The sequence below is a fragment of the Rattus norvegicus genome, chromosome 2 (genome assembly GCF_036323735.1).
Source record: "Rattus norvegicus strain BN/NHsdMcwi chromosome 2, GRCr8, whole genome shotgun sequence".
NCBI lineage: Eukaryota > Metazoa > Chordata > Mammalia > Rodentia > Muridae > Rattus > Rattus norvegicus.
Genome location: NC_086020.1, coordinates 211376279 through 211391581, shown reverse-complemented (window position 1 = coordinate 211391581; position 15303 = coordinate 211376279). Strand labels below are relative to the sequence as shown.

At 40.3% G+C, this 15303-nt stretch overlaps 1 long non-coding RNA gene and 1 other non-coding gene across 2 annotated transcripts; one reads left to right on the top strand and one right to left on the bottom strand.

Annotated features, from left to right (window-relative positions):
• Positions 1-253: 253 nt before the first annotated feature.
• LOC134485957 (uncharacterized) lies at positions 254-1958 on the bottom strand. Its single transcript, XR_010064409.1, has 2 exons — positions 1720-1958; positions 254-412 (listed from the first exon to the last, which is right to left on the bottom strand). It is a non-coding gene; the product is annotated as an uncharacterized LOC134485957 (long non-coding RNA).
• A 12978-nt stretch (positions 1959-14936) lies between these two features.
• On the top strand, positions 14937-15073 carry LOC120101323 (small nucleolar RNA SNORA17). The gene has a single exon (XR_005501695.1). It is a non-coding gene; the product is annotated as a small nucleolar RNA SNORA17 (small nucleolar RNA).
• Positions 15074-15303: the final 230 nt, after the last annotated feature.

Genomic DNA, 15303 nt, shown 5'->3' with positions numbered 1-15303 from the left:
CCCTATCCCAGGTTTCTGACATGTCCTTAAGATGACCACAACTCTCCACCCTCAGTAATATCATTGACCCAAGAATTTCCATCTGTTTTCACTTTAGATGTTACTAAATTTTCTTTACTGGCAGTGTTTTCATTTTTGTTTCTATGTGAGTTTCTTGACTTTCTCCATCTTGAAATCTTTTATACATTATATTAAAACATTTTTTTCTAGATAGACTGCCAGGAGAAAAAAGGAGAAACAAATTAACTCAACTATGCTCATAATAACTTTATTCATAATAGCGAGAAACAGGAAACAACCTTGATATCCTTCAACTGAATAATGGAAAAAAAATGTGGTACATTGATATGGTAGAGTATTACTCAGCTGTTAAAAAAATGACATCTTGAAATTTTCAGGCCAATGGATGAAACTGAAAAATAAAAATCACCCTGAGTGGGGTAACTCAGACCCAGAAAGACAAATATGATATCTGTTTACATGTAAATGGATATTAGCTGTTAGGTAAATGACAATTGAGCTGCAGTCTACAGAGCCAGAGAGGTTAGGTAAAAAAAGAAAATGCTATGGGGCAAACATAAAGTAGATTTTGTGGGTGAACTTGGGGCAAATGGGGATGGGAGCAAGAGGAATCAGCTACTGGGGACAAGGGATAAAGGGAGAGAGCATGGAGCGACACAACTGAAATTGAGGTGACACTTGGGGTCTGTGGTATAAACCTCCTGGAATCTTTGAGGGTGACCTTAGGGAGGCAGTAATGGAGGATATGGAGTCTGAACTGCCCAACTTTTGTAGCTAGGTATGGCTTTCTTTGGTAGAACTGGGTTGCATTTGGTTGAGTTGTTGGCCAATGGGGTCCCATGGAGATCTCCGAACAACCCAGGCTGATGCTAGAATAGAATGTCACTTTCTGAAAACTGACAGCAGGGCCCGGTTGCTGAGGACATTTACAGAGCATATTGAATGTAGAAAGGTCAAACTGGTGTTTGCATGGGGCCTTCATCCTTACATTCTAGTCTCTTAGGTAGGAAAAGGTACTCTGCAGGCTACAGAAGAAGAAGCCTGAACACAACTCCAGCTATAACCTGTCCTGCCTACCTGAAAGATGTGCTGGGGCAATGGGGCATAGAACTCGTGGGACCGACTAATCAATGTTTGCTTTAATTTGAACCCATGCCATAAGAGGGAGCCGATGCCGTACACTGCCTGGATGTCTAGGAACCAGAGACTGGATAGCCCAGAGACCTAGGATAGAACATAACATGACTGGCAAATAATTCCTAATGATATCTATTATAGATTGGTGACTTGTCAGTCAGTACCCGAGAGGGTTCTTATGGCAGCAGATGGCAGAGGCGCAGAGACCCACAGCTGAACATTATTTGAAGACATCTAAATTTGAGTTCTCTTTCCCTTGGAGCTTCATAGGTGAGACCCTAAACCCTGTCCCCAGAGCCCTGTGCTGGAGACCAGGAAGCAGATTCCCCACCCAGCTGGAGATCTGAGCACCTTCTGGTACCAACCTGTGCTGGGAGCAAAGACCTGCTGCTGGACCCCATCCCACATAGCCCACACCAAAGTTGCAGCTCGACTCCCCAGGTATTCTAACACATCCAGCTTCACAGGTGATACCCTAAACTCTGCCCCAATATCCAGCACACCGAGAGCCCTGGTACCAAGGGACGAGGATTCTCCACCCACGCAACTTCCTGTTCCCACCTGTGCCAGGAGCAGAGCCCAGGCATCGGACCCGAACCCACACAGACAACATGCCAGTTGCAGTTCCACTTCCCAGGTATTCTGACACATCCAGGATCACAGAATCACAGGATCACAGTATCACAGGATCTCTGGATCATAGGCTCACAGGAAAGACCGGCTCCAGTCAGAGGCAGGGAGGCCAGATAACACCAGAGATAACCAGATGGTGAGAGGCAAGCATAAGAACATAAGGAACAGAAACCAATTTGACTTGGCAACATCAGAACCCAGCAACACAGGAAGTTCCAGATACCCTAACACACCTATAAAGCAAGATTCAGATCTACATTCTCATTTCATGAAGATGATAAACGGATTGTAAGAATCCAAGAACACATCAAAATGATCATCCACCATGATCAAGTAGGCTTCACCCCAGAAATGTAGGGATGGTTCAATATATGAAAATCCATCAATGTAATCCACTATATAAACAAACTCAAAGGAAGCCTTTGACAAAATACAATACCCATTCATGTTAAAAGTATTGGAGAGATCAAGAATTCAAGGTGCATACCTAAATATAATAAAAAGCAATATACAGCAAACCAATAGCCAACATCAAACTAAATGGAGAAAAACTTGAAGTAATCCCACTAAAATCAGGGAGAAGAGAAGACTGCCTACTCTCTCCCTACCTATTTAATATGGTAGTCAAAGTTCTAGCCAGAGCAATTAAACAACAGAAAGAGATCAAAGAGATACAAATTGGGAGGAAGTCAAGATATCACCGTTTGCAGATGATATGATAGTATACATAAGCAACCCCCAAAATTCTACCAGAGAGCTCCTACAGCTGATAAACAACTTCAGCAAAGTGGCTGGATATAAAATTAACTCAAACAAATCAGTAGCCTTCCTCTACTTATAGGATAAAAGGGTTGAGAAAGAAATTAGGGAAATAATATCCTTCATAATAGTCACAAATAATATAAAATACCTTGGTGTGACTCTGATCAAGCAAGTGAAATATCTGTGTGATAAGAACTTCAAATCTCTGGAGAAAGAAGTCAAAGAAGATCTCAGGAAATGGAACGATCTCCCATGCTCATTGGTAGAATTAATATAGTAAAAGTGGCCATTTTGCAGAAAGCAATCTACAGATTCAGTACAATTCCCATCAAAATTCCAACTCAATTCTTCATAGGGTGAGAAAGAGCAATTTGCAGATTTTTTTCAGTATATCAAAAACAAAACAAAACAAAAAAACAAAAAAAATAACTCAGGATAGCAAAAACTATAAAAGAACTTCTGGAGAAATCATCATACCTGATCTCAAGCTGTATCACAGAGCAACTGTGATTACAAACTGCATAGTATCGGTATAGAGACAGACAAGTAGATTAATGGAATAGAATTGAAGACCCAGAAATGAACCCACACATCTATGGCCACTTGATCTTTGACAAAGGAACTAAAACCATCCACTGGGAAAAAAAGACAGCATTTTCAACAAATGGTGCTGGTTCACCTGGCAGTCTGCATGTAGAAGAATGCAAATTGATCCATTCTTATTTCTTTGTTCAAAGCTCAAGTCCAAGTGGATCAAGGACCTCCACATAAAATGAGATATACTGAATCTAGTAGGGGAGAAAGTGGGGAAGATCCTTGAATACTTGGCCACAGGGGAAAATTTCCTGAACAGAACATTAATTATTTATGCTTTAAGAACAATTGACAAATGGCACCTCATAAAATTGAAAAGCTTCTGTAAAGCAAAGGATATTGTCAGTAGGACAAAATGACTACCTACAGATTCGGAAAAGATATTTACCAACCCTATATCTGATAGAGGGCTAATATCCAAAATATACAAAGAACTCAATAAGGTAGACTCTAGAGAACCAAATAACCCTATTAAAAAGTTGAGTACAGAGCTAAATAGAAAATTCGCAACCAATTGAGGAATCTCAAGTGTCTGAGAAGCACTTAAATGTTCAACATCTTTAGTCCTCAGGAAATGCAAATCAAAACTACCCTGAGATTCCTCCTCACACCAGTCAGAATGGCTAAGATCAGAAAAGCAGATGACAGCAGATGTTGGCGAGGATGTGGGGGAAGAGGAACACTCCTCCATTGCTGGCGGGACTGCAGACTGGAAAAACCACTCTGGAAATCAGCCTGGTGGTTCCTGAGAAAACTGGAAATAGTTCTACCTGGGGACCCAGCTAAACCACTCCTGGGCATATATGCAAAAGATGCTCCAATGTATAACAAGGACACATGCTCCACCATGTTCATAGAAGCCTTATTTATAATAGCCAGAAGCTGGAAAGAACAACATAGGCTGGCCTAACCACCCAGTTCTCTCAGAGTCTAGACCACCAAAAAGTGTCTTTGGCGGGACCCATGGCTCCAGATACATATGTAGCAGAGGATGGCTTTGCCTGACAGCAATGGAAGGGGAGGCCCTTGGTACCTGGCAGACTTGATGCCCCATCGTCGAGGGATGCTGGAGTGGTGGATTTCAGAAAGTATGGGTGGGTGGGGGAACACTCTCATACAGGCAAAGTGGGGGAGGGTGGATGTGGGATGTGTGGTTGGTGGAGGGGTAATCAGGAAGTGGGATATCATGGGCTGGGGGGGGGGTTGCTGGAGGGAGTAACCAAGAAGTGGAACATCATTTGAGATGAAATGAATGGAACGATTAATAAAAAAAGTAAAGAAATTAAAAATAAAGAAAATGCACAGATGCTTTCTGGGCATCGTTTTCTAAATGCAACACTATGCATAGCACACACATGTACTAGATAGAAGTGGTCAAGAAATGAGGCAGTAGTTCTCAACCGGTGGGTCTCAACCCCTTTGGGCTTGAACGACCCTTTCACAGGGGTCCCATATCAGAAATCTTACACATCAGATATTTACATTATTATTTATAACAGTAGAAAATTTAAAGTTATGAGGTAGCCATGAAAATAATTTTATGGTTGGGGGTCATCACAGCATGAGGCCTGTCTTAAAGGATGGCAACATTAGGAAGGTTGAGAACAACTGATTTAATGCATACAGGAAGATGGGCATAGATTACATGCAAATCGTATATTATTATAAGGACTCAAGTATCCATAGATTTGGGCATCCAGTGGGGTGTTACAATCTATCCTTAAGGGATACAGATTGATAGTGACTCCCACATCACCTTTTCCATAGTAGAATGAGTACAGACATAATTTTTCGTTATATAGGCCCCATTTTCATATATACCATCATGTACATTACCATGAGTTGATGTCGCTTAGTGTTAGGCTCTTTCTAGTATTTTACTATAAGAAATATATCAAAAAATGTACAAAAGCATTATTATAACTTTTGGTTTATTTCTTCCTATTATTTCTGAGAAATAAATTTCAAGTGTATACGAGATGATATTTTCAAAGGCTATTATCTCTTTCCATTTCTCAGAGCTGAAATAAAATTGCTTTCACAGACGCACTATATAGGACTCTGCATCCTTTACCGTCCTGCCAGTCCTGAATATTCACGTTTTTAAAAAAATTCATCTTTAGTAGATGTTCTGTGGATTTGATTTGCTTTCCTAAGACTCTTCATGAGATTCATTTTAGGATTATTTGTTTTTTTTTTTGATGACTTTCAAAGCTCTTTTTCTATAGCCTGAGAGCTCTTTTTTTTTTTTTTTTTTGGTTCTTTTTTTTTTTTCCGGAGCTGGGGACTGAACCCAGGGCCTTGCGCTTCCTAGGTAAGCGCTCTACCACTGAGCTAAATCCCCAGCGATGACTTTCAAAGCTCTTGTTTCGCTCCCTTTGTTCATTAGCTTCCTTGTGAAGGGATGCCCTGTTACTTTAAACACTTTCCCCTCTTTTGGGACCCAAGTAGACACATTTCGAGCAGAAGAGTGATAGATAATCAGATACATTTCCTCTTTTTGCTTAGCTCTGTAAAACATTTTGAACAAAACATATGGGAAGAGACTTAAGCATATTTACACAGTACGCCGCTCACATGTACTGCCTCTCTCCCATTTTAAATAAATTAAATTAAAAGTTTTAGCTGCCAAGTGGCACAGACTGGCAATATATACATACTCCCTAGTTACACAACAGACAAGCAGCTAACGTCACGATTTATGTATGTGTGCTCAATTAGAAACGAGTCTAGTGCCAAGTTAATCACAAATTTGCCATAAACTAAAGTTCATTACTGTTGCATGAGAAGAAATATTGAATAGAACTGTTTACATTTGTCCTGGTTTCTTCCAAATAAGGAAGGGAATTGCAGGAGGCATTTTTTTTTTGTAGGTAAAACTACCGTTTATTGGATGCTAGCCAGGCGCTCACCACTTTTAAATACTCGATCTATGCTCAGTGATTGTATCTTCACCACAACTCACAAGGTGCTCGATGTGTTCAACCCCATTTTATGTACAAGAAGTTGAGGCTTGACATGTTCAAATGACTTTCACAAGGTAATTTAGTGAGTAAGTGAGTTCATCCTAGACAGCTGGTCTTTGCCTCTTATAGAGGTAACTTTTTATACAGGCGTCTGGCTAAAAGCAGAGACATCTTTTAGATAATTCACTTACCCTACTCCTTCAGTAGGCTAAACACTGCAATCAACTTACAGAGAAGAAAGATAAAGTAGGGCGCTTTAACTTATAAAATAAACAGACGTAAGTACTTTGGAAAAGGCAGAGGATTCTATGGAAACAGAAAGGAAACAAGATAAGCTCAAGATCTGGGATATGAAGCCTTGAGGGACCCAATTACACAGTGGCCTTGTCCATTTCCTCAGAGGTTTGGGGGTATCCTGAAGTGCAGCATTCTGGGTAGGTACAACTTTCAGTACCTCTCGTTGTAACAGGCCACAAGATCTCAGTAGGCCCCCAGACGTTAGCACAACTGATGCCATGAGAGAAGTAACATTCAGGCTGTAAAACTCATTACATAGACAGTATCATCAACCAAAATAAAAACTAGGAACTAATCCATAACGTCCATAGCTTGTGAATGTACTAACAGTGCTTGTTGGTTTATAAAGTTCTACTTCTGACTAAATGTTCTTACTAACTGAAGTATGGCAACACAGGACCTGTTTGTTTGTGCTTATAAACCTCACCCCAAGAAAGGCTTGGGGCACCCTAGGACCCTGAACATCCAATATAGTTGCTAATAAAGACAGCTAATGAAGACTTTTTTTTATCTTAAACCTATTTCCTTGTGGTCTTCTTTGGTGGATGCCCCAAGTGCTGGATAGTTTTATGTCAAGTTGTCACAAGCTAAGTCATCTGAAAGGAGGAAACCTTAATTAAGAAAATGCTTCTGCAAGATTGACAGATGCCAGCATTCCAGGCAGGCCTCTAGCGTGTGTGTAGGGGATGCTCTTAATTAGTGATTGATGAAGAAGGGCTCAACTCATTTTGGATGGTGTCATCCCTGGGCTGGTGGTTCTGGCTTCTGTAAGGAAGTAGATTGAGCAGGCCATAATATTTCATTGTAGCAATAGAAACTCTAAGGTAATCTAAAACCTCATTAGTTTTGTATTGAAATCTTTATGTGTAACTGAGCAAAGCCCTCAGTTTCCCGTGTTATGGAGAGAAACACATCAACCAGATTCTACAGGGATCTGGAACATGATCCAGATCCAGTGTCCTAACCTGTGAGGTACCACTCGGTGATGCAGATGGTCATCACGAAGAGTTTGGCGGCAGGGGATGATTTCTGAGTGCACTACAAAAAGTTAACTTACAAGAAAACAAATAATGACTCTGGAGCCTTTCTGGAAGGGTTTGCTCATGGTAATATCTCATTGGGGCGTGACTTCTGAATATACAACATAAACGCTTTGCACTGTATATGGTGCTATAAACACTGCTTCAAAAACCTCAACTCAGATTTTAGATGATGGTATGTTATCAATTCTAGGGCTTTTTGTTATACATGCAAAGTATTCTGCTTTTACAGAAAGCGAATGGTTTAATTACAGAATATGAAGATACCCAATATTTTCTCACTGTCTTTTCTCAGTGCCTTAGGTATCAAACTCTATACCGTCAGGTTTATAGTGTGAAGACATTGGATTGTTGCAGATTCTTTAAGAAAAAGTCCACCCGTCAGTGTTTCCAGTCTCTCAGAGGGAAGCTCACTTTCTCCCTGGGATTTCAATATCTTATTTTTCTTACTATTACTCATTGACGTGGTGGCGTGTCTCTTCTACTATAAATATTTGAGACCATGGACTCTCCATACACATCAACACTACAAATGTTGCCTCAGAACCTGTCCGCATGACCATTCATCCCATCCCCACCTTCAGAGAAGTGCTTGGGTTTCCATACTGGATATGGTTCTACATGATGGGCATAGCACATTCCCAGATATACACATTCTCCCATATCAACAGAGCTTTTGAAGCTCATTGCCAAATCAAACTACATTTGAGCAATATAGGTTCTTAAAAATCACAACCTTACTTCTTGTGCCAATTGAATACAATCTTTTTCTTAGTCTTTGAGCCACCAATATAAATGTAGCTATTATCACACATTCTTGAGCATAATTCCCTTCTTTTTCTTACCTTCGTGAATATTTTGTTTGGCCACCTCCCAGATTTTCAATCCTTCTTTTAATAACAATGCAAAAGGCATGGGTTTTATGTAGCCAATGATATTTATTAATAAAGGATCTTGAAATGTGAACTGTTTAAGACTCCTTTCTATGCAAATGCACATTGAGATGGAAACTTCAGTCTTCTGTGCCAAGCAATCCTTGCTTTTCAACCTCTGTGTTAAACAATACTGATTTGACACTTAGCTCCTTGCTCCAGGAAATACCTGCTCCTCGATGATAAGACTTGAATCTGGCAGAGATTACTTACCCAGACATACAGCCTGGGGATCAAGACCTCTTTCAAGGTTCCTTCTCACTGTGCCACCAATCCAAGTTTACTGTTTCCTCAGATCTGCAGACTCTTAACTCCTCTCTCACTTGCAAGACCTACCTGAAGTTATCCCATCCTATAAACCTTATAAGCATTAGTCCCTCATGTCTTCCTTATTTGCTTAGACACACCAAGTCTCTATTGAGGCAACGCTGGTCTTCATAAAGTATAATCTAAGAAATTTATCTTTCCTGGACCAGTAGTTATGGTGGGGATCTTTTGAGAATAGAGCAAGTCAAAAATCCTCTCGAATCTCACAGGGTGTGTAGTCTCAGGAGCTGACCCCTGATATTTCCAGTCTTGATTCTCAGGGGTGGAGATCCCTGGAGCTTCCTTTCTGACTGCAGTCAATTGAAAAGGTAGTTCCATGTGGTAGAGCTATAATTTCTTTTATTTTTAACTACCAAATGTCTCGTAGGAATAAGAACCTCTTTTTATAAATTTATTTATTTTTTTTATTTTTACACTCAAGATTTTATTCCCCTCCTGACTGTTTATCCACCCCCTGACTATTTCACATCCCATACCTCCCCCCAGTCACCTCAAGGATGTCCCCATTCCCACCTCCCATCCCCACAACATCAAACCTCCCCACTCCCTGTGGTCTCCAGTCTCTTGAGGGTTAGATGTATCTTCTCTGAATCCAAGCCCGAGAGTCCTCTGCTATATATGTATTGGGGCCTCATATCAGCTGCTGTATGCTGCCTGGTTGGTGATCCAGTGTCAGAGATCTCAGGGATCCAAGTTAATTGAGACTGCTGGTCCTCTTACAGGGTCCCCCCTCTCTGCTTTCTCCAGCTTTTCCCTAAGAAATTCTTGTATAGAAATCTTCTGCTGATTTGGTGAGATAAAGCTGTCATGTGACTAAAGAAATTATGTCTGTGTTCTTGCTGATTAATTTATTTAAGATCATCAAACAGATAAGTTTGATAAGACTATACCTTGACGGGTTCAGAAAAACTTATTGACAGCTTCTTCTTTTTTTCTTTTTTTCCTTTGTGTGTGTGTATGTGTGTGTGTGTGTGTGTGTGTGTGTGTGTGTGTGTGTGTGTGTATGTATATACCCCATTTATTTATGTTTGTGTGTGTGTATGTATGTATGTACATACCCCATTTATTTATGTTTGTGTGTGTGTGTGTGTGTGTGTGTGTGTGTGTGGTGGTGGTGGTGATGTCATGTGCCATGGTGCCTGCATGTAGGTAAGAGGACAAATTGTTGTTTCCTTTCATTGTAGTTTCTGGAGATCCAATCAAAGGCTGTATTGACAGCTTATTAACAGACAAACATTCCCCTTTGTGATTTGTTGAAGTCTTATGATACTTGACTGTGTGTTTTGTTTAACATACTATGGCCAGAGTAAAGGCAAGTTCTAACTAACTTTAGGTAGGGTATTTTTATATTAACTCGACTATGCTAAGGATAGCTGATAGGAACTGCATTTGGATGTGTCTTTAGAGTATTTATGGAAGGAACTGGCATTTGGATTGGTAGACTGAGTACAGTGAGACACACCTCCCTGATAACAAATGAGCCTCATCCAATTTTTTGGGAGCCTTAATAGGACAAAGGTGACAGAGAAACAAATTGCCTTTCTCTTGATGAGTTAGGACATCCATCTTCTGCTTGCAAACTGGGCATGGCTAGGTTTAGGCTTTAGACTCAAGGCTGCTATTATACCATCAGCTCTTCTGTTTTCCAAAAATTCGAATTTGAATTTGAACTACTGCTCATTTCCTAGGTCTGTGTATCACAATGCATTGGGTTTCTCAACCTCTATAATCATGTGAATCTATCTTGTATCTTTATCCTTAATATCTGTCTGTCTGTCTGTCGGTTCATCTGTCTACCCATCCACACATCTATCTGTCTGTCTGTCTGTGTCTGTCTATCTATCTATCTATCTATCTATCTATCTATCTATCTATCTATCTATCATCCACCCATCTATCTGAGTTGTAGTTCATTTCCTTATCCACGTAAGAGGCATAATTTCACAAATGACAGTTTATAAGTAGAATACTGGCTTGGTATGCTCTTAACTTAAACAGAATTACTCACCTGAATGGAGCATCTGAAGGGAATGGTCTGCAGGTATGAGTGGCATAAAATTAAACAAAATGAAACAAAATGAGCCCTTTGAAAGGAAGTGCCTTTTCAAAATTGATACTTTCAAAGTTCCTTAGTCAAGGCAAACAGGAGATGAAACTAAGGGAGTGGAGGGGTGTTGCTGTAAAATTATAAAAAACAAAAAGCTCTCTTTTACCCCCACTAGGTCCAGCACCACAGTGCCCCAAGACATCTGGTAGATATCTTCATCTCAGCCAGCAAAGCCTCTCACCCACTATGCTCTATCCTATATCACACTGCTGAAGGCTTCTCTCTGAGCCTGGCAGCAATCTCTCTACCCATCTAGTTCCCAAGGCATGTTGCTACCATGCCAGAAATAGACATCCCAATTCCGTGGCAACTTAGTGTCCCAGCTGCCACATACTCTCTTAGACTTGAATCGCCACAAGAAAGAACACACAACACAATAACCTCTGATCCAATTGATAAGATATAATTGCCCACTTAAACATACAAAGCCCTGTACACATCCATCCCTTAAGAATATTCATAACAACCTGTAAAGGTACAGAGTGGAATCTTTTTTTTTTCCTTTTCTTTTTTTCGGAGCTGGGGACCGAACCCAGGGTCTTGCACTTACTAGGCAAGCGCTCAGAGTGGAATCTTAACATCAGCCTCCATGTTCTCTTGGTGGCTTCTCCACTCTTCCCATTCCAGTCTCTTCCTCTTTCATCAAACTTTTCTCCTGCTCATCCTTTCTTCTCGTCCAATGACAGGCCTCATTCTATCTTGTATCTGCCTTCACCTGTATGACATCCTATAGAGGGGTATCCCCATTTTAGATGTATTTCTCTAGAGTCTCTTGACCTAAAACCTGACTATAATGTCATTGTCGTCGTCATTGTCTTCGTTGTCATCGTTGTTGACTTCTTCTTCTTCTTCTTCTTCTTCTTCTTCTTCTTCTTCTTCTTCTTCTTCTTCTTCTTCTTCTTCTTCCTCTTCTTTCTCCTCCTCCTCCTCACCTTCCCCCACTTCCTTTTTCTTTCTCCTCCTCCATTACTACCACCTTCTCCTTCCTCCTCTCCATTATGGGACCTTGGTCATCTTATTCCCTATTCTTCCTAACTAATCTCCTTTCATTTCTAACTAAAGGGATACCTGAACCATTTCCAATGTTTTCTAAGGTTAAACTTACTTCAAAATAGATGAATTTCTGGCTTTAAACCCTGGTATTTAAATAAAGAGCCACTGTGAAGTGCTTTCTAAACCTATACAAAAATAGAGACAGAAATTTAAAAGCAAAGCCAATCCAGAATTATTCTAAGAAGCTTGAATTTGGAAAATTATGCTTTATATTAAATTAGTTCTTAGGCTAAAGCCAGAGTCTCAGAGGCAAACACTATTAGATGGAAAACTGAGAGTGGGAAGGTTCAGAGCATGACCTAATAGACCCATATCGTAGAGGAGATTAGAAAGTTGTAGAAGCTGAGGTTGGAGAGCAAGTGCTTCGAGGGCCCTCCCTCAAAGACTCTTCTGTGAAGATAGATTGTGCTGTAATCTCTTCCTACAAGCAAAGGAAGGACAGATCTATTGGCGACTTCAAGAACATGCCCTTTAGTCCTTTATACAGCATTAGGAACAGATCTGGAGGCAGATGTGACCCCAAGTCTATCTTTATTCTCTTTGAGCAGCCCTAAGCCAGAACCAGGGGATTTTCTATGAAAGCAGAGGCAGGGATGAAAACTCTCACTGCTGCTTGGCCTCTATTCATTCGGTATCTTTCAATCACCTAGACACAATCGGAGTAAGGTTTGATGCAAGGTGGTGACCTTCTAGATAAAGCAGTTGGGTGTTTATCATTCATAAACATAAAGAATAATAGAAATATAATTGTGCTGTGACAAGTAAGAAACCTAAGAATAAAATAAAGCAGGTGGACCATGAAAGGGTCCTGAAAGGAATCCTGGTGTTCATTTCCCATTTTTATCTTCAAATACATAAGGAACAGATTTTTCAGATATTAAAGGACAGTGCGACAAATTGTTTATTGAAATCATACATTCTGACACTGCTGTGAAGTCTTTCTCTTGGGAACTAATCATTTCTACACATCCCTTCTTTTCATTTAGAATTGTCATTTTTAAGCTTTTAACCCAATAATATTTTCTCTTTTATGATATCATAATTTAAAACTAATTAAGAAGGTACAGAATACAAAAATGAAGTATTTAGATTAAGTAACCTACTTCTTGTCTCTCAAAATCCTGAAGACTCTCATAATTACCCTCACATAGTAGCTAATTTGAATACTGATGTGTTATAGTATAGTGTCTCTGTGTCTTTGTTTCTTAAATAAAGCTCACAAAATCTTTTGAATATAGCAGTATTACAGCAAAATTCCACTTATCATGGTCAGAGTGATTTATTATGTTTTCCCCTAAAGTATATACAAGTTAAGTCCCAGCCATTATAGCAATGGTGTTAGCAGGTGAAGATTTGGACAGTGGTAGGCTCATTAGTGTTTCTCCCTCCTAGGGGAGGTTAGTAGCCTTAGGACTGTTGTTCTTAACCTTCCTAGTGCTGAGACCCTTTAATGCAGCTCCTCATGTTGTGCTGAACCACAACCATAAAATTATTTTCATTGTTTCCTCTTAACTATAATCTTGCTAATATTATGGAGCATAATGTAAATATGTGTGTTTTCTGATGGTCTTAGATGACCCTACCCTCCAAGAGGTCCTGTGGTGGAGACTCACCAATTGAGACCAGTTGCCTTTTTAAGGAAATCCCAGTAACTGTTCTTTCCTTCAACCATGAGGGAGCACAGCAAGAAAGCAACATCCATGAACAGGATCATGGGCCTCGATTGGGCACCAACCCTGAAGAACTTAGTTTTTGGATTCCTAAGCAACAAATGTTTTCATAGTGTTTGCCACTCAGTGTATGATGATTGGGTCATTGAGTGAATAGACTTAAGGCTGAATGAACTAAGACAAATTTGTTACTGCTCAGCTGCTATAAGGTCACTGCTGTATTACTGCTAAAAGTGTGAAGGCAGGGTGGCAGGGGATATATAGATGCAGAAGGACCTCCTGGTGAGATTTCATATGGAAGTTTAGAAATAGTTTGTTGAAACCTGGAGGAAAGGGTGTGCATATTGTCAAGTGACCAAACTTGTCAGAATTTTGGTTGTGTCTTGTGGAAGCTAGACCTTGAAATCAGATGTCTATCTGAAGAAATGTCTAGCCTAAATATTAAGGCATAGATTGGCTTTTCCTGAAAGCTTAAGACAAAAATGTAAAGAAATGAATTATATAGACATGTCAATAATTTATTTTTTAGTGTATGGTACAGGGAATTAAACCCACAGACAAAAGTACTTGACCACTGATCTAGGCTCCAGATTTCGTTTTCTTAAAGTTTGAAATAGGGGTTCCTAGTCATGCAGCTGGCCTCGATCTTTCTTTAGTCCAGGCATGTCTTGAACTTAATTCTCCTGTTTCAGTCCCTTCACTAGCTGAGGGTGTAGATCTGTACCACCAGGCCCAGGTTAAAGATACAATTTCTTTAGAATCCATTTGTAATTGAAATAGAATTACATCACTTTCCCCTTTTTTACTCTAGCCCCTCCAAGGTATCCTTCTTCAAATTCATCCCATGCAAGCTCACTTTTAAGTTGATAGTCTCTTGATTACCATTGTTAGGTGTTTTTACAAGTATATATGAGTACAGAGTCCATTTTTATTGTTTGTGTGTATTTATCATTTCAAAGCTGACCACCCTGAAAGTCAGCCAACAAAGGGGCTCATCCCTGTTAAAGGCCGAGTCTCCTTAATCTAGCAGTCACTAGTTGCCTGTAGTTCCTTCTCTAGGGATGGGGCCCTGTGGAAATTTCCTCCTTTCTCATTAACATGTCCATTGATAGTGCCATTGTTCTGCTCTTGTTTATGTAGTATTTCCTAGCAGAGACCATTACAAAGGAGATACGTTGATTTTCTGGATCTTAGAATCTTTTTGATGCCTCCTCTCAATGTTCACTGAGTCATAGACTCAGTAACTGGGATGTAGATTTGTCTATTGAGACTTGGGGCTTGGCTCCTCAGGATCTGTTGATCTCTGCATTGTTTTCAGTTAAGGTCTTCTTTTGCTGTGAAGAGAGGCTTCATTGGTAAGGAATGGTAGCTACAGTTACCTCTAGATATAAGATTGCCCTGCCCCCAGAGGCATTCTAGGTGTGGTTGCAGTGTCTCATGTATGTCAGTAGGTGGCAGAGAGGAGAGAAGAGAGGATATGTCTATGTTTGGTGTTCTAATGTGTGAAGATCTGAACGACAAGTAGACTAAGACTCCCTGAAAAAAAGCTAGCTTGAGATGACTACCAGTCTGTGCCTGAGGGACAGGACATAGGGTAAGCCTGAGATGACCACCAGTCCAGCACTGCACTGTGCAGGTCCAGACAGCCTCCCTAGATAGGAAGCAAGCATGAGACTTGAAGAACCCTCCCAGAGTAAGTCAGAGGCAGAGGACCATGGGTCTACTTGGGCAGTCCAAGCAAGGACCAAATCTGAGACAACCACC